The sequence below is a fragment of the Pinus tabuliformis genome, chromosome 9, assembly GCF_031772625.1.
Source record: "Pinus tabuliformis cultivar Carrire ecotype Pingquan chromosome 9, CPIR1, whole genome shotgun sequence".
Taxonomy (NCBI): domain Eukaryota; kingdom Viridiplantae; phylum Streptophyta; class Pinopsida; order Pinales; family Pinaceae; genus Pinus; species Pinus tabuliformis.
This window is the reverse complement of record NC_142307.1, coordinates 1,572,520,638-1,572,540,191: the sequence shown is the minus strand read 5'-3', so window position 1 is coordinate 1,572,540,191 and position 19,554 is coordinate 1,572,520,638. Positions and strand designations below refer to the sequence as shown.

Genomic DNA, 19,554 nt, shown 5'->3' with positions numbered 1-19,554 from the left:
GATTCTAGATTTGCTCAATCTTTCTCCAGGATTCTCTAGAGATGCTGCAACCCCAAACCTTACATCCATATAAGATAACAGGAGTGACTAAAGTTTCAAAGAGGAACTTATTTCTATCCCACATTACGAGGTTTGTCGTTTTACAATTATTTTTAAGACCAAAATAAGCTTTCCACCCCCCATTAATCATTTTGTCAATGTTATAGTTCCAGTTGAGCTTGTGATGAATATCAATTCCTAGGTACTTGTAATAAGACACTTCCTCCAAGTTACTATTGTCATACATAAAATTAGTGTAAGTGTTGTTCTTGTATTTGATAGTCATAACTTTTTTTTGTCAGTGTTAATAGTCATACCCATGGTAGAGCAGAAATCCTGAAGAAGTCTAAGTTTCTTATCAAGATCATATGGGCACCTTGCGAGAAGAACAATATCATCAGCATAGAGAAGAAGGATGATGACTATCCTAGCTAGGATCATGCCAACATAGCCTACTTCCTCTAAACAACCTTCTAGCTTATCGATGTAAATGCCAAATAGTGTAGGGGAGAGGGGGCAACCATGTTTAACTCTGATATTACACTTAATATCTTTCGACCACCCCTCATCTCTCTTTAACTTTCCAATTACATTCTCGTATAACCTTATAGCAAGAGCTCTCAACTCGAAAGGAACCTTTAGCTATTCTAATATATTCCATAGGTTATTTCTAGGAATTGTATTGAAAGTATTTCTAAAATCCACAAAGCAACAAAAGAGATTGGATTTATCATTGTGGCATTCCTCCATAATGATCCTGAGCGTAACAAGGTGGTCCGTTATTGAGTGCTACCTTATAAAACCTGCTTGGTCATTAGCCCGCTTACCTTCACTTTCAAGCCAAATGCTCAACTTCTTTTCCAAAATAATACCATATAACTTGGCTAATAGAAGGCTGATCATAATTATCCGATAATTAGAGGGGTTATTTGTATCCCCACTTTTAAAAATATGGATAATGAGGCTCTGAGTCCATGGTTTAGGGAACCCTTGCTTGACCACTTGATTGAAAAGCTTGTGGATGTGGGGGATGAGGACATGACCTCCAATTTTTAAGATTTCCACCTGGTAACCTTCAATATCCTTAGCTTTCTCATTTGCCAGATGTTTAACCCCAAAATCAATGTCTTCTAATGAGAAAACTTCTTTCGTTGTGAGCAAGGTTTCAAAGTTATCCATGACATTTGGAGATTCATAAAGATTTTTATGATAAGAATTCCAGTCATGTAAAGCAATTATATTATTATCTTTAGTTTTCCTAGTTAGAATCTGCCTCCAGAATTTCTTAGGAGCTAACTTAGAGAGGTGTAAGAGATTCTCTTGTATTTTACAAATATACTGCCTTTTTTTCCTTTTAGTTAGGGCTTTCAATATTTTTATCTTGCCAATTTTAAGTGATTTATCAATAGCTTCCTTAATTTCTCTCCTCGCACTTTTACAATCTTTGTCATACCATGGATTGGTTTTACTATTTCTTTTATTACTTGAAGCTTCAATTGAGAACTTGTTAATATAATATGAGGGTTGTAGTAAAATTATGATAGAGGTCTTCTATGTTGTTTATACTAGATAAAGGAAGCAAATTAGTTTTTAATTCATTTAGAAAGAGATCGTTTTTATTTCTATCAAAGATTAAGTTCTTTTGGCTATAAGGATTAACTTCTATGGGATCTCTATGCATGACAAAATTGAGAGTTATAAGTAAAGGCCTATGATTACAGTCAGGCTCGTGGTCATTTAAGATGTCAAAATTTATTATTTTGTTGTATAAAGGGAGATTAGAAATAACATAGTCTACCACACTACTACTAAGCCCATGGATGCAGGTCATCTCGCTAGAATTGGGCCACTTTTTAGACCATTTCAAATTATGAGATCTTGAGCACTACAGAGCTTGACTAGCTTTGACCCAAACAAATTCTCCCCGAGGTCTTTAGAGCTCCTTTTGTACTGGCTAGCCATAGTAAGGTCTTCGTCTAACCAAAGAGGATTAGGGTTGGAATGATTTCTTAGAACGATAGCTTGGTTGCTTGAAGTTTGAGCATTAAAGTCACCCATTAAAAGGATATTACCTTCATTCCTTAGGTTAGAAATATCATTCTCTAAACCATTGTAAGGAATTTTTTATCTACATTATTTTTCTTATAGAAGTTAGAATTGATGGGGGGGGATAATAGATTGCTATCTAAGTATTTTTATCATTAATGTCAGTAATCTCTATCCAACTATATTGGTTGTAAGGGTCGTTTTTATAAATCCTAGCATGGGGGTAGATGTTCTTCTTAATGTAACAAACTATACCCCCAATGCCTCTACAGGAGGATCGCTTGTTCCAAGTACACCATAGTGCAAAGCCATCTATGTTAGGGACCTTAGATTCTTCGTGCTCCCAAGTTTCAACAAGAAATATAATATCCACATCATTCGCAAACCAACTTAGCTTGGGGCCTTTGTTCCATGGAAAGCCCCGACAATTCCAAGAAAGAATCTGGATAATGTTGAATTGCTATTTATTACTATCTTTTGGTTTCTATCTCGAATAACGGCTTTTCTATTTCTGATTATTGCCCATTTTCCTTCCTTCCTAGCTTATTTTACCTTTTGAACCTCCTTTCTTATTTATGCTCGATCTTCTAGAATGAGATCTTCATTTATAAATATTCCTGTTCCTTTTAGACTTGAGGTTTTACTAAGTATGTCATACTTATGGTCAGTAGAGCTCACCTTTATTCAGATCAGCCTTCCTTTATTCTCAGTTAATTTCCCCAACCTTGTTGCTTCTGTGAGACACGTTGTTTCAATTTGTAATCTATTATGTAATTATGTTTGGGCTATGGCTAAAGTATCCTCATCTACCTCCTCTTTCAAACCGAAGATTATAAGGTTCAAGGCCCTTTTGTTATGCTCATGGTCTAATTCTATCAATTTTTTCATTTCATCTTTAATTGGTTTGATATCTAATTTACCTGCCACACTATTTAGGGTGAGGCGGCTATTAAATTTTTCTTCTAGTTCTTTAATCATGTCCTTCATTTTAAGACTCTCTAAAGTATCAGCATCTCCTTGTTGGGATGTTTGGTTCGTATCTTGGTTTTGTTTTCCATAACCTGCAACCTAGTCTCTATTCCCTCCATTTTATTCTCCAATAGTTCTATTTTATTTTCTTAGTGTTCTTGGATCTTGTCTTCAAGAGATGTGAATTTATTTTCTAGCATGGCTTCTAACTCTGTTTGTAGCTTGACTTCTCTTTCTTCTCTACGTTTCTCTAAGGACTCTATATACTCATAAAGGCTCTATAGAGTAACTGTGCTAGGTCTACCTTTGGTAATGTTTGGTAGCTATGGTGAATTATTCATACTTGAAAATATATGAGTAGATTTGTATTAGAAAAATATAAGGAATGTGTGCGCCTGATATCAACAAACTGGACCGTGGACCACACATGCCCCAATGAACCGTAGCCCGCAGACCAGATTGGATCTGGAAAGATGAATGGATGAGACCGCAAATATTGGAAAAGTATTTGGAAAAATCGCACCATATACCTGATTCGCAGACCTGTCACAAGAATTTTTTATAAAACCAGTTTTTGAACCGCAGAGATGATTGAACCATAGATCTGAATGGATAATGCGAAGCTCTTCCGAACCTTTGAGATTGAGCGAAGTCCTCTGAAGTTTTTCACTGCTAACATCGAAGGCAGTCATTCAAATATATAGTCAGAGCATTACCTTACCTATGTGCCCTCATTGATTCATTTCTGTAGGTTTGCATATATACAGATCTCTGATTAAGTGAGGTTGATTCCGGAATTCGTGCCGAAAGCGAAGTGCAGAAAAACAAGAACCTGTGTATTATTGAAGCTCTAGATTTTTGTTGGTTCTCTGTGGCCTAAACTTGCAGCAAATTTTCCATGAGTCCCATGATCTATACAAAGGCTTTATATACAGGTGTGTGACTACTCCAATTCTCTATGGCCTCGCTGATTCATTTCTACGGCATACTGTAAATCTAACACACATTAAATATTTCAAGAGGTTATTATTAAATATATAAAAATTTAATTAATATATTATTAGAAAAGAAAAATATTTATATATATATATATATATATATAAAATGTGAAATATATATAAATATATATAATTATTATAAATTAAAATTCATTTTACCATATCAATTAAAATAACGATTCATAATCACACCTATTATATTTCATAAATTAATATTTAAATTTAATTAATAAATATATAAAAAATTAATATTTACAGTAAACTCTTCTTCTAAAAATAGAGAATTGATACCATACATATTACATTAAAAAATTAAATTAGAAAAAAACATGTTATATATGTGTGGGGTAAATTACATTATAAAAGCAAATCTCATTTTGGAATGATCTCTTCATATATTTTTAAATTAGGCTATATGAGAAAATAAAAAGGTATTGATTATAGGACTGAATAATGAAAATAAAGAAATTTCATTAAACTTTTTCTGGTCATAGAATTTAATATTTCTAATATTAATCTTAAATTAAGGTTAGTATTTTAAGTATTTATTTTAAAAGTAATTATGGTTTTTTAACTTTCAATTAAATTAAAAAAATAAGAAATAAATATTATATGAAACTTATACTATATATATTATATTAAAAATTAAATTAATTAATTATATATATAGATATAAAATATTTTTTTTTTAAGATAAAGAGATTAATACCATACATCTTACATTAAAAAATTAAATTAGAAAAAATAAGCATGTTACATATAGAGATATATTTATTTTATATTTGGATTTGTCAATTAGTAAAAGGAATCAAATATTTGAAAGTGCAATCAAAAAAAGATTCGCATTTGGTACATTTAGAGTTAATATGTATCTATGCAAGTTTTGTATAAATATAACATAGAAAAATAAATATTTCAAATTTTTATTTTTTTTATAATTAAAACATTTTATTGCTGTCATAGTGAAAAAAAATATATATATCATATATAAAAAATCACCAAATAAACTTGGAATTTCTCAAGTATTAAAAGATTTAAATTTTTTATTTACAATAATCTCTGGAAATTAGCCTTTCTCAACCCTTTATAAATTTCTAAATAAATCTATATACAATTATAAAAATTTTTATTAACTTAAATTTTACAACTAAAAGTAAATGATAAAATGTTATGAAATTATACCCAAAAAACTTTTCGTTACAGATCCGTAGTAACGGCATCTTTGCCACTTTGAGAGAAATGATAAAAATCAGCTCCCTCGTACCTTTATACCTACCAAGTGCTCACCTTCTGAGGTTGGTGTATGTATATATATATATATATATATATATATCAAAAGTCAAGTGATCATATCGCCACTGTCGGGCTTTCGGGCTTCTAATGGACTGTACTGGTAGATTAAGAAATGACTAAAGGTAAAGGTATGTATTTATTATTATTATTATTATTAATTTTTCTATTTTAGAGAAATAGAATAATTAATTTATTTGATATTTAGTTATTTTTAAATTTTTACGATTTTTCTATGAACTATAGTTATACTGAACAAAAATTCAATAAAAAAATAAAAAAATCCAACACAACAAAAAAACCTACAATATAAAATTCAATACTGTAAAAATTTAAAGGTATATATCTTATAAAGATGAAATATTATTATTTTTATTAAAATTTTTAAAAATTGAAATGAATCTGAACATTTTCTCAATAAAATATCATCTTTACTTATTTTCAATATTTATATTTATTTAAGATGGTTAAAAATAATAAAAAATAAAATGCATAAATAAAATTTAATAGTATGAATAATAAAATTAAGATAATCATATAATTAATAAAAATTAATTAATAATACAAATAAATATGAATTAGTTTTTCAATATTAAATAAAAATAGTTAAAATTTTCTAATCTCAAAAGAAGAAATGTTAAATTAAGAATTAAATAATTAACAACTAAAATAATTGTCAAGTTAACAAATTATCACACTTACAATATACTTAATTATTAATAAAAATTAATTAATAATACCAATTATTATTAATTAGTTTATAATAAAAAAAATTCTAATTCTAAAGTTTAATCTTTAAAAAAAAAAAATACTAAGTATTAAATTAGAAATTAAAAACTAACAACTAAAATAATTATTGAGTTAAACAAATAATCATTAAGTTAACAATAAAAATTAAAATAAACAAATTATAAACATAACTAGGGTTACATTCATTTCCATACCAATCCTAAATTTATTTAAACCTGATGAATTCTGATTTATTCACTTATGGATTTATTCGTGATGATGAACCACAAAAATTGGTTCAAAACGTCCATTCCTACAAACATGAATGTGATGACTCCTGAAGACAATACTACACAAAAATTTATAACTGAAGTGTAACGTGAAAATGAAATATTAGATATTAATAAGTTTCAATTGATTTTCACATATAAAAAAATTTATATCTTAATCACTTCCATTCAAATTAATAAATGATAAATCACAAAAAAATGAAACTCTTTAATTAAATTCCAAGCAAATGATCATTGCAATTCTAATAATAGCTATCGTCTAACTAGATAATAACTATCATCAAAATAAAATTATACTAATAATTATTATCAATAAAATTTAAAAAAAAAAGGGAAAAATATATTTCAAAATTTTACCATTTTTAAATATAAAACTTAACATTTTATATAGTTTTTTAATAAAAATTCCAAAATTTTTGAGTGAGAAATTTTTTTGTGACTATAATTTTTAATGATATCATCTACATTATAAACACTTGTTTACAATTTATAGCATATGCATCAATATATTCAAAACCAAAATAACGATATCATCTGCAATGTAAACACTTGTCTACACATTATAACATATGCATCAATATATTCAACACCAAAATAAATGCAAATAATTAATTTCCAACATTCTATGATATCATCTTTGAGTTCATATAACATATTTGGCTATGTCTAGCCAACATACATGTAGTTAGCTTTTAGATTATGAAGTCATATGTGGTCACTATAATTATATCCATCTCATCAATAACAAGAAATACATGGTCTTTAGAATAATCACACATGTTTCTAAGTAAAACATACTATGTAGATATTTGATTCATAGCATAATTCACATTGGTGTCCATGTACCAGCAACATGTATATATTTAATTAAGCATACATGACAAAACATAATCATTTCAAATAATATTCTCATGTGTAACTCTTCATAGTTATAGATAAGTTCAAAATAATAGTCTTATGTATCTAGATAAATAAATTAAGGATATACAAAATTAAGTTTTAAGTGCTTCAAAAAAATCAAAATAGATTATGATACTTCTGATATATGGTGTCTGTGTCTTCCTAGGTAGCAGAGCTACTACTATACTTGTCCCATTGGACCTTAAATTGGTCCACCAGGTGGTTTCAGAGCTATTGAACCCTACGCTCCAATATATGTAATGGTTCGACTGTCTACATCATTACATCTAAATGTGCTTCCATTGGGATCATACAATATGTTGTTGGGTATGGATTGGTTGTACATTCATAGAAAAAAGGTAGATTGCTATGATAAAGCTAGTGAGTGCTTGGATGATGAAGGAGAGAAGATAATCTTGCAGGGTAAGAAGAAGCATATATTAGTGAGAATGGTTATAACTATGCAAGAAAAGAGCAATAGAAAGAAAGGATGTGTATTATGTGCAGTTCATATTTCTAGTGACAAAGGGAAGGATGTTGAGGATGATGAAGTCTTGAATAGGCATCCAGTTTTGCAGCAATTTCAAGATATATTTCCAACAGAGATCTTAGAGTTACTTCCTCATAGGGAAGTGGAATTTTATATTGAGTTAATGTTGGGAGCAACACCAACATTGAAGGCACCTTATAGGATGAGAACTCCAGAGTTGGTAGAATTGAAGTTGTAGCTTAAGGAAATGCTAAAGAAGGGATACATTAGGCCAAGTGTGTCACCTTAAGGTGCACCAATATTATTTGTGAATGAAAAGGATGGTACTCTTAGGTTGTGCATTGATTATAGGCAGTTGAACAAGGTGATGATCAAGAATAGGTACCCATTGCCTCAGATTGATGACTTGTTTGATTGACTGAAGAGAGCAACAATGCTCTCAAATATTGGTTTGAGGATAAGGTATCGTCAGGTACACATCAAACAAGAGGATCACATCTACAAGACTGATTTCTGAACCATGTATGGGCATTATGAGTTTGTTGTGGTTCCTTTTGGTTTGAATAATTCTCCAGCTACTTTCATGAGTTTGATGAATAGTGTGTTACGTTCTTATATGGACAAATTTGTGATAGTATTCATTTATGATATGTTGATATATTCTTAGAATGAGGAAGAGAATGCAAAACACTTAGCAGCAGTGTTGATATTGCTAAGAGAGCATCAATTGTGTGCCAAGCTCAATAAATGCAGTTTCTTTCAGACAAAAGTTCATTACTTGGGGCATGTGATTTTCAGGGAAGGTATAGTAGTGGACCTAGAAAAGATCAAAGTTATCATGGAGTGGGAAAATCCTAGGAATGTGGATGAGGTCACATCATTTATGGGATTAGTAGGTTATTACAAGAGGTTCATCAAGAACTTCTCATAGATTTTCTATCCTATTACATCCTTGCGGAGAAAAGGAAATTAATTTAAATATATAGAGGAATGTGTAGCTACTTTTGAGTAGTTGAAGTATTTGGTTACAAATGCTCTGGTCTTGAAGATTGCAGATCTAGATAAATATTTTGTGGTGCGTATAGATGCTTGCAAGAGAGGACTTGGTGGAGCCCTAATGTAGGAAGGAAAAATGGTATGCTACGAGTCAAGGAAATAGAATGACCATGAGAAAAGCTACATGACTCATGACCTTGATTTGGCAACTATCATTCATGCATTGAAATTGTGGAGAAACTATCTACTTAGTAGGAGGCTTTTTTTGATGATAGATCATAGTGGGTTGAGATACTTTTTAACCATCCTAATCTGAATGTTAGACAAGCTGGGTGGTTGGCTACACTCTGTGAGTTTGATTTTGAGATCAGGTAAATTAAGGGTAAAGAGAATAGGGTTATAGATGCCCTTAGTAGGAGAGTGTGGGTAAATCACATTGCAACTGAGTTCATATGGGACAGACTTGCAAGAGCTGATCTTGTAGGAAGGAGAACAGGATGATAGGTACAACCACTTAAGCAAAAGCTATAGCAACAAGGTACAAGTGATCAAGATGTGGATTATCATCTCACAACCAATGGTTTGGTCAGATTTAGGGACAATATCTATGTGTCAGACAACAACAAGCTCAAGAAGCTTATCTTGAGGGAATTTCATGTCAAGTCATATTTAGGTCACCTGGGATATTAAAATACATTGAGAACGGTCAATAAGTTCTATCACTCGACGAAATTTAAGAAACAGGTGGCTGAGTATGTTGCAAAATGTTTGGATTGTCAGTAGGTAAAAACATAGTGTAAGCATCCAGGTGGTTTATTGTAGCCAATTCTAATTCTAGAGTGGAAAATGAGAGGTCATTAACATGTACTTCATTGCAAGTTTTTTGAGGACATCAAAACAACATGATTCTATCATGGTTGTGGTTGACAGGTTGACCAAGGTAGCTCATTTCTTTACAGTTAAGTCTATGAAATCAACTAGTGACATAACTCATATTTTCATCAAGGAGATGTGGAGGTTGTATGGTATTCTTAAGAAGATTGTGTTAGACAGAGATGCCAAGTTCACTTCCAGGTTTTGGAAAGAGTTTTTTGCAAGTTTGTCGATAAAGTTGACTTTCATTACAACTTTTCAACCACATACAGATGGACAAACAGAGAGGGTCAACAAGATTCTTGAGGACATGTTGAGGATGTACGTCATGCATCAGTAGAGGAACTGGGAAGAGTATCTTCCACTGGTAGAGTTTTCATATAATAATGGGTATCAAGTGTCCTTGTCGATGAGCCCATTTGAGGAACTTTATGGGCAGAGCTATAGTACTCCCATCATTTGGAGTGATCCAGTGAATAGGGTATTGATTGGCTTGGATATGTTGGCAGAGATGGAATATGAAATGTAGGTTATCAAAAAGAATCTAAAGGAAACACATGGTAGGATTCAGAAGAATTATGCATATCAACATAGGGTATTGAAAATGGGTGGGAATACTGCAAATCGATTCCAAACACCAAAACTCTAAAGATCAGAGTTGGTGATGGGACTTGCCTTCATATTGCTTGTATCCTCCTAACTATGGGCATATGGGTGTTTCAGGCTAGGGAGCATGTTTACTTGCACATCAAGCCCAAGAGGATCTCCTTGAGGATTAAATCATGTGCCAAGATGACACCTTTGTATTGTTGGCCTTTTGAGATCATTGAGAGGATTGGACTACTGGCCTACAGATTTTTACTGCCGCCGATAGTGAAATTCCATGATGTTTTCCATGTTTCATTGCTTAAAAGACACGAGAAGGATATTGATCATGTGATTGACTGGTTTCTATTATAGATGGAATGAGAAGGAGAATTTCAGCCATAACCTGAGTGAATTTTGCAGCAAAATATGCTCTTTCTCTGGAATAGAGAAAAAGAGCAAGTTAAAGTGCAGTGGAAGCTCTTTGGGCCCGATGAAGCTACATGGGAGATGGTTGATCAGATGCATTCTATGTATCCTTCTTTATTCATTAGGTTAGTGGATGTACTATGATATATGTTTTTATGTTGTGTTTTTGTTATGTCTATATATATACATATATATGTAAATACCACATCAAGTTGTGTCATAAAAATCCAATAAGTGATATGGTGTTCATGGTATGATGGTCATGGTCTCAATAGTATGATATGATGTAAATGTTGCATTAAGATGTGTTATAAAGCTCCATGTGAAGAATGTGTTTTTATGGTTTATAAGTGTCATTGAACACCTTGGACGGTGTTCCCCCAAGGGGGAGGGGTTTGTAATAGCCCCTGGTTGATTTCCTATGTAAATAGAAAATAAGACCAAGGTAATGGGACACATATTCCAAGCTGAATGTTAGGAAAAACATGGTGATGGGTATCACTGGTGCTTAATAAATGGCTATGGAAATTGGTAAAGCCATTGGAAAAGGAAAATTGTCATTAATTTACATTTATTTATGAACATAAAGGAAAAATAGGAGAAAATGGAGATGAAGGGTCACATATTTGCATGAGAGGAAAAATGAAGGAAAATGAAGAAAATAGATTCCTCAATGATAAAAAAGGCTTCCGAGGATCAGTTACTATATTTGTGATAGCCTTTTGACAATTTTTGGGTTGATCTCTCTTCCATTCTCTCATACTCTTACACATTTAGAGCATTCTTGGAGCATGCTTGGAGCACTCTAGTATTCACTTGGATTGGAGAGAGAAGGAAAAGGAAAGCATGAAAGTGCAAAGGGAATAGTTGGATCAATAGCTATAGTCGGGTTTCTTTGCAGGTAATAGGTTGCAAGTGTGTTTTCCTTGTTGATTTATGGATGCATGGTATATGCATGTGATTTTCTGGTTGTGTTATTATTGGCATGGAGGATTGCCTTGAGTGATAGTGGTTTTAGTATTGCCTTGCCATTTCCTAGACAAACATGGTGTTGTGGGTTTTCCGCTTGATTTTGATAGAGCCTATAAAGGAAACCTAGGACCAGCGGGATACGAGGGAATTTTTCATGATGAGATGGAAAATTCCTTACGAATCTATGCAAGTTATTCTGAGTATACCATTAATAATCTAACAAAATTTCAAACCAGTAGAAAGAGGGTTGATTATAGAAATAGAGGAATGCTTTTCTAAGCTCTATATTGATGGGGACTCTCGAATCACAATAGATACAATGCAAAAACTATTACATGGATCTCTAATGAAGAAAGTAGTTAAAAGTTGGAGGTTGGAATTTCTGGTCACTCACATTTAGGTATTATTACTATCCTTCCCATATGTTATCAATTCTCACTCAAGAAGGACTGGTAATAAAGCAACAAATATTTTAGCAAACTGGGGCAATTAGGAACAAGATCTCAAATATTCAACCCCTTGGTCGTTGATGATCATATACAACTGGTTCAACTAGATACATAATATGCTAGAGAAAATCAAGGTTTCCTCAATGGGGGTGGTGGATTAAAAAATCCTTGAGAATGGTGTGGGTGCCTACCACTCCACCAACCCTCTTGACAACTAAAAGGGGTGGTGTGGCACTGTGCTACCGTGTAGTCTCGTACAATATTAAAATCTCTTATGTGGTGAGTTGATGTATTCAAGAGAAGGCACCACATTTGTGTTTATTGTGTTGGTGAAACACTTAGGGAGTACTCGACATGAGCTTCATGGTTTTGAAGGTGGTATGGGATGCAAGGTCATTGGAGGCATGCATGTTTTCTCAAAGCAGAAGGCCAAGATCTGGAAGGAATTTTCTGATGGGAGATTGGGAGCAGGGATGTGAGGAGTTAGCTCTGGCACTTGAGGCGAAAAAAATTGAGGAACGTTGGTTTATTGGCTGCACATTTGGGACCCTAGAATCGTATGCTATAGTTCAACTTCATCTCACGAAGTTTGTGAGGAAGAACTGCATCTTGGGGCCTGGTGGATGTTGGAATGCTTGGTAGAATTGTCCCTGGATTTTCTAGCTTGCTGAGAAGTATGGAATTTTATTTTCTTATCCTAATTTCCTTACTTAGATCGTAGAGCTTTAGGGTGCTTCCTCTATATACGGGGGTGTTTTTTTTTTAAAGTTAATTCTGGTGACACTCTCTTTTCTTATGGGGATTGCCTTTTTGTGTCTTATGTGTACTTGCAGTGTTTTGAGAAACTCATCTAGAGAAAGCTAGGGAAATTCATTCCCTATGCCATTCAAGCTAGATGTGGGACATCGTGAGTTAAAATTGTTGTGATTATTTGGGTGGGAGGGTTTCTTCATCTTTGGAAATATTTGGTCTTTGTTGGGCTTGTTTGATGACATGTTAATGGCTCTAGGGTTGAATCTAGGGGCTTGAAGCTTGTAACTTGGATTAGATCTTGGGCTTATTTGGTTGATTGTGTGTTGTTATCTTTTGGGAGTTGGAGGTATAGGCAGGGAGGTCTTGTCCCTTTCTTCCACTTCTAGCTGATTATCCTGGACCATTCCAACCATACATTCTCATCGTTCAAGTACCAAAATGTAAGGGTCTAGGGCATTGTTGCAATTGGTACTCGGTGGGTCGTTGGAAAGAGACTTGTGAGCTAGGTTATTTCAGTTGCTTGTTAGGTAGATATGCCACATTACATGGGAGGGTGAGAAGCGGGGTGGGGGAGCATGGTCGTCATGAAATTCAAAGGATGGGAGACCCAGGCCACGATGAGGTGGTTGACCCACACCCGTCCCAACTACTTAGAAGTGAAGTTTAGGCCCCTTCTCTCGAGACTCTTGATAGTTAGTGTTGTCATGTAACTCGCCTTTTGGAACAAGTAAGCATGGATCAACATGATGATCAAAATTTGGTTGTCAGTTTCATGAATGATCTACCGTAATCAGTGGCAAATGCAAGAATGCTTGACCAGCATTCAAAGCGGGAAGCGGCGCATACAAGAGAAGTTGAACTGCTTTGAAGGAAGGATGGCCCGTATGGAAAAGCACTTACACTGTGACTTTAGACCTCCTCCATCACTGGGATATAGTCTTCATCATTGTGCTCTAGTCAACTCCTCTAATGCCTAATGGTTGTGAGGGGTATTTTGATTTTGAACTTCTGGTATAACTAACCTTTCAAGTTTTAGTTTCTTATACCGTTTTGGCAATTAACTATTTGTTTGGGATTTACCTAGTGGCCAGTGAATCTAATAAGAGTAAGGCCAAATTTTTTTAATAAAATATAATCATTATTGTTAACTTTTAGATTAATAAAATATCTAAACTTACAAATAAAAAATACCTATTTATTTAAAAATAATCATTAAAAATTAAAAATTAAAAATGTTAAACTATGAGGTAAGAAACGGTCACCTAATTGACAATGATGTACACCTACTTGAAAGTGAATTGGTTGTTATGTGACTTATATTTAATCCGTATCTATCCCTATGTTCTTATGAAGTTGTTCAAATATCTGCAATTTTCAATAACTTTGAAAAAAACAACTCTACCACCCCATATATTCTTACCGGGTTGTTGGCCTTGCCACGTTCAAACATATCTGTAATTATCACTGGCCCTGAACCGTTATTTTTAACATTATCCCTGCTAGCTTTTTAAGTGGCCATGTTCATAAACGCATAAAATCAATACTGCTCTGCCACCCGGAACCATAAAAAATCAACAGTGCCGTTAAAGCGTATATTGACCTTATGAAAGGCAGGAGGAGATTATATGTAATAGAAAAATACGCCAGAATATTCTTGGACTACCTAAATTTAGAAAAAATCGCCATTATAAAGCGTTTCATCAACCAGACCACCGGTTCCACTAAACCGTCAATTGATTATAATTACACTGTGCAAAACAAACACAGGAACATCTATAAATTTGGCTTCCCATGCATACCACAATACCAAGTTGTGCAGATAGCAATATTGCTCTCTTATCGTTTTAATTTGCAGGCAAATCTTCCAAGTCTGTGTTTAAATGGCGGTTCTTGCATTAGGATGGACAGTAGCGAGACAGGCACCAGCAACTCCAGTAGTGGCTCCTGTTCGACCCCCGCTACTTCCTCCTCTACTATTTCCAAAGGAGTCTCCCGGCCAATTTACAGTCACTAAATGCCCACCTCTTCTTGTTTCCCCGAACCGCCCCACTCCCACCCAACCTCTTTATCTTACCAATATTGACGATCAATTGGGATTAAGGTTTCATGTCAACGTACTTATGTTTTATGCACCCCCCTGCAATTCCTCCATGAATGGTCATGGGAGGAATGATCCAGTCCAAGTTATTGGAGAGGCTTTGGGAAAGCTTCTGGTAGATTACTATCCCTTTGCCGGAAGACTGAGAAATGCAGATGATAAAGGTAAGCTTATAATGGACTGTACTGGTCAAGGAGTTCTTCTTGTAGAGGCCGAGGCAGATATTTCCTTGGAAGACTTGGGCGATCTCTCTCCACCTATTCCTGGTGCTCTTGAGTTTATAAACAACGTTCCAGGATCGGACACCATTACAGACTCTCCAATTCTTCTGTTTCAGGTTGGTCATTGCCATTTTCCAAATTCTTCTGCTTCAGCTTGGGCTGGTCATTGGCGTTTTCAATTTGTTTATGATAAATCGCATGCATAGTTGGATATTTAAATTTCAATGTGATGTTTTTAAATATTTATATGGAAATTTAGGATATTTAAATTTTTATATAATATTTTAAAATTTTAGGAAGCAATGGGACATGTATATGTGTAAATTTATCTTGGACGGAGGAGAAACTAAACCATAAGGTTAGCTCATAAAATTTTGATAGTGTGATTTTTACTCGAGGTTAGTTAACAAAATTTTAATGATATAATTTTAAAAATTTGATAATATAATTTTTACTTAAAATTTTCTTATTTTTCATAATATAAATCACAAAAATGTAATCCTATCATTTAAGTCTTCCACTCTTTTCATTTTTATAGAACTTGTTAACGAAACAAAATAAAAAAAAAAACAGAAAACTAGTTCCACACACCAACCATTATAAATAAATAAAATAAACTCTTAATTCTTTCCAAAAATAAAATAATATTCCTATAATAATATATATGAATCTCACTTCCATCGAATCTTTTGTCATAATTTCTCTTCAACCCCTCTTTTTTGTGTCTATTTGTTGATGACAATTTCAAGTAAATTTACAACTTGGGCTTAAATTTTAATACTAACTATAACATCGCATGTGTCATATATTTAATTCTTTTTATTTAAAAATATAAATAAAATTGCTTTTTTAATAATTTTTTATTTAAATCTTTTAAACAATTTATTTTAATTTTCAAAATAATTTAAATTAAATTAATTAATTTTTTTAAATAATTTAATTTAAATAAATATAATATTTTGTAAAATTAATAATATTTTTATAAAAAACATATTATTTCAGATATGAAAATTCTCAAAACATTATATTTAAGATATTAAAAGGGTTGAAGAGAAAATATATTTTTTCTTAAAGTGTTTTCAATATATTTAAATTAAAGTTCAATTTCATATTTTTTTGGTTTATGATAGTGGTGGTGGTGGTTAAAGTTCACTGAGACCAAACTTTGGTCTATTAGACCTAAAAAAACGTATATATACTTTCTCTTATAAAAAATTCTAAATATTAATAATTTTCAAAATATACATATATATTCTTTCTCTTTTAAATATCATGAATATATCTAAATTAAAATTTAATTTCAAAATATTTCTTATGATAGTCATCTTCCAAATTTAATAAGTATTAAATATATTTTAATCTTAAACAATTAAGAAATTTTTGGTCAACAAGTTTCGAACTAACAAGTGTGGTTCATCATCAGGACCAGATATAATATTTAAATTATGATATTAATTTATTAACCAAAAATTTTTGTTATGTGATTTCTACCAAAAACATTTGCTTAATTCATTATGGATCACAAAAACTGAATACGGAAAAAAATTTAAACAACTTAAATTAATACATTTTAAACATAAAAATAAAATTATAAAAATATGTGTTTTTTTTTAAATTCAATAAATTAACTATAATTTCAATAAACTTTAATAATAATCATCATAAAATCAAGTCCCACAAAGAAAAGATGGGTCTCCTCTCCAAGTTAGACTTAGGAACAAACCCATGGTATAATTTCTAAGCGACTTTGACGCTTAGAGGCATTATTCTATTTACCAATTGAATTAAATAAAATATATCTCGTAATTTTACAGAAATTTGACGAATGAGCTTTGTGAATTGAACTTGCTTTTTCGCCAGGTAACGCGGCTACGATGCGGAGGCTTCGTAGTAGGGTTGCGTTTCAACCACTGCGTTAGTGACGGCACTGGAATCTTACAATTTCTGAAGTCTCTTTGTGAAATAGCAAGAGGGGCACCAAGCTCTAAGGTTCCTCCAGTTTGGGATAGAGAAATCCTTCGACCCAGAGCCAAGCCTACTGGGGATTACCCGGGCCTCCGTGAATACTATGAGTTTGAAGATAAATATCAGGAATCATTGGTGCCAGGGGCTGCTGCAGTAGAGAAAATGATGTTGAAATCGTTCTACTTTGGTTCAAAAGAACTTGCAGCTTTAAAAAGACAGGTAAATGGTCTCAAACTTTCCACCCCATTTGAAGTAATATCGGCTTGCTTGTGGCAATCGAGAACAGTGGCTCTCAATATACCTGCTGACCAGGAATTGGCATTCATGTTTCCATTAAATGCCCGGAATCGATTTCGACCGGCTCTTCCAGCTGGCTACTATGGCAACACACTTGCCTCCGCCAACGCTACGACAACAGCCCGGGATCTGACTCACCGCCCGTTGTCTTACGCTGTGAAATTGATTAAAGATGGCAATAGAAGAGTGAATGATGAATATATGCGATGTATGATTGATTTGGCGCAGGTCAATGGCCGCCCTCTCAGTACCTCGGATGGCTCTTTCATCGTTTCAGACGTTTCCAAAGTTTTGCTTCACATGGCAGAGTCGGATTTCGGGTGGGGAAAAGCTGTGTATGCGTGTCCTGTTTATCCGGCAATGCCACACTTCACATATTTAGCACCCGCCTCGAAGACAGACAGTAGAGGGATCATAGTTCCTGTTTGTTTGCCGCCAACTGCCATGGAAGCATTTGAAGAAATTATAAATAAAACAATCAATAATGGCCTGCAGCCCCAGTGATCTTGCCGCGCCTTTCAAACTGATGTTTGACTTTTAAATAAATAAGTTGTCAATTTTTTCTACTATTGGAAGGCAGAATAAAAAGCTGCACTATGTCAGAGATTGGAATTGGACATTGGGAATCTCTTCTACTGCATTTCCAATGCCAAATCCCCAGGGCCATAGGGGTTGTATAAACTTTATTTCGATATATATAAAATTAATGTTAGTTAGTATAGGTATTCAAATAATTTATTGTAATGAAATATTTTTAAAAAATATAAGAATTATGCTTGGTAAAATACAAAGGTTTTTTTTATACTTTTAATTACTTATCACTTTTTAAGAGTTAATACAAAATTTTCTTACATCACATGGATATTCAAATATTTTATTTATGATTGAGAATGAAAATAAAATATTATTACAAATGGCCTTCACTTAAACATGTACATTTATTTTTGTTTTTTTATTATAGTCAACAATGTGTTTTTTTTATTTAAAGAATATTTTGTTTTTATTTTAGAAGAAGATACATGTGTCAACTCCATGTTGAATATGGACGAAATTTGATAATTGACAAATAAAAATAATATTATTGATATTATATGCTGTGTAATTCATTTAATATATTCAATTTACATTTAATATTTAAAACAAAAATATATTCATAACAAAAAAATAATGCCGCCCATAAATAAAATATTTCAATGTCCATATTAAATAACATAATTTTATATCAATTTTATGTAAAGAAATTTAAAGTAATTTAAATAAAAAAAATTCTTGTATTTTCACTTTCTATTCTAGGATGGATATGTAATTTGTTCCATTCTTAATATGAAATTGATATAAAATATTTTAAAAATATTAGTAACAAAAAAATATTAATATGACTCATAAATCAAATATTTCAATATGCATTTTGAGTACACAAATATGTGTGTGTGTGTGTGGAGAAAGAGATGGTATCTTATCTATATATGTTTTCTATTTCCAAACATGGTGTGTATGTATGAACATTTTAATGTGGAGATTGTGAATCATTAATAAAATATTTCAATGTCAACTATGTATATATTATATAAGAGGAGTGAAGATAAAACAAATTTATAGCTAAAATATTTTATTAGTGTTTTGCTCAAAATGAGCATAAATTCATCTTTAATATTTAGATCTATAAAGAGCCTAGAGGAATAAAATGCTTGGAGGTGGAAACCTTTTCTCAAGTTTTTCACTCAAAAAAAAGTTTGCATCTAAAGATTTTTTATATTTTATGTGCTTGGTTAATCTATGATGGTTCTACATAAATATGTAAGATAACATCAACTAAAGGATTATTTTCATATAAGCTCATTGTCACTCCAACTTATTCATGTTCATCATATGCCAACATATTGATCTTTATCATTTAAGTCATTGAGATGTACGGTAAAATAATACTTATATTAACAAATTAAAAAATAGGGAAAACAAAAAATGAATGTCCTTAATAAATGAAATACTTCAATTTTTACATTAATTTTACATCAACTATATATATATATGAATGATCTATTTTTGTATGATTAATTTTGTTGTGCTAATAACAATTACATATTTATAAACATATGCTTTCTTATTTCTTCTTGTGCTGAGGTTTTATTCGTTGTTTGCACACACAATCAGGTATATTTCCTTAT

General features: G+C 32.2%; 1 pseudogene; it reads left to right on the top strand.

The window, feature by feature from the left end:
• Positions 1–14,688: 14,688 nt before the first annotated feature.
• On the top strand, positions 14,689–18,151 carry LOC149154664 (benzyl alcohol O-benzoyltransferase pseudogene; annotated as a pseudogene).
• Positions 18,152–19,554: the final 1,403 nt, after the last annotated feature.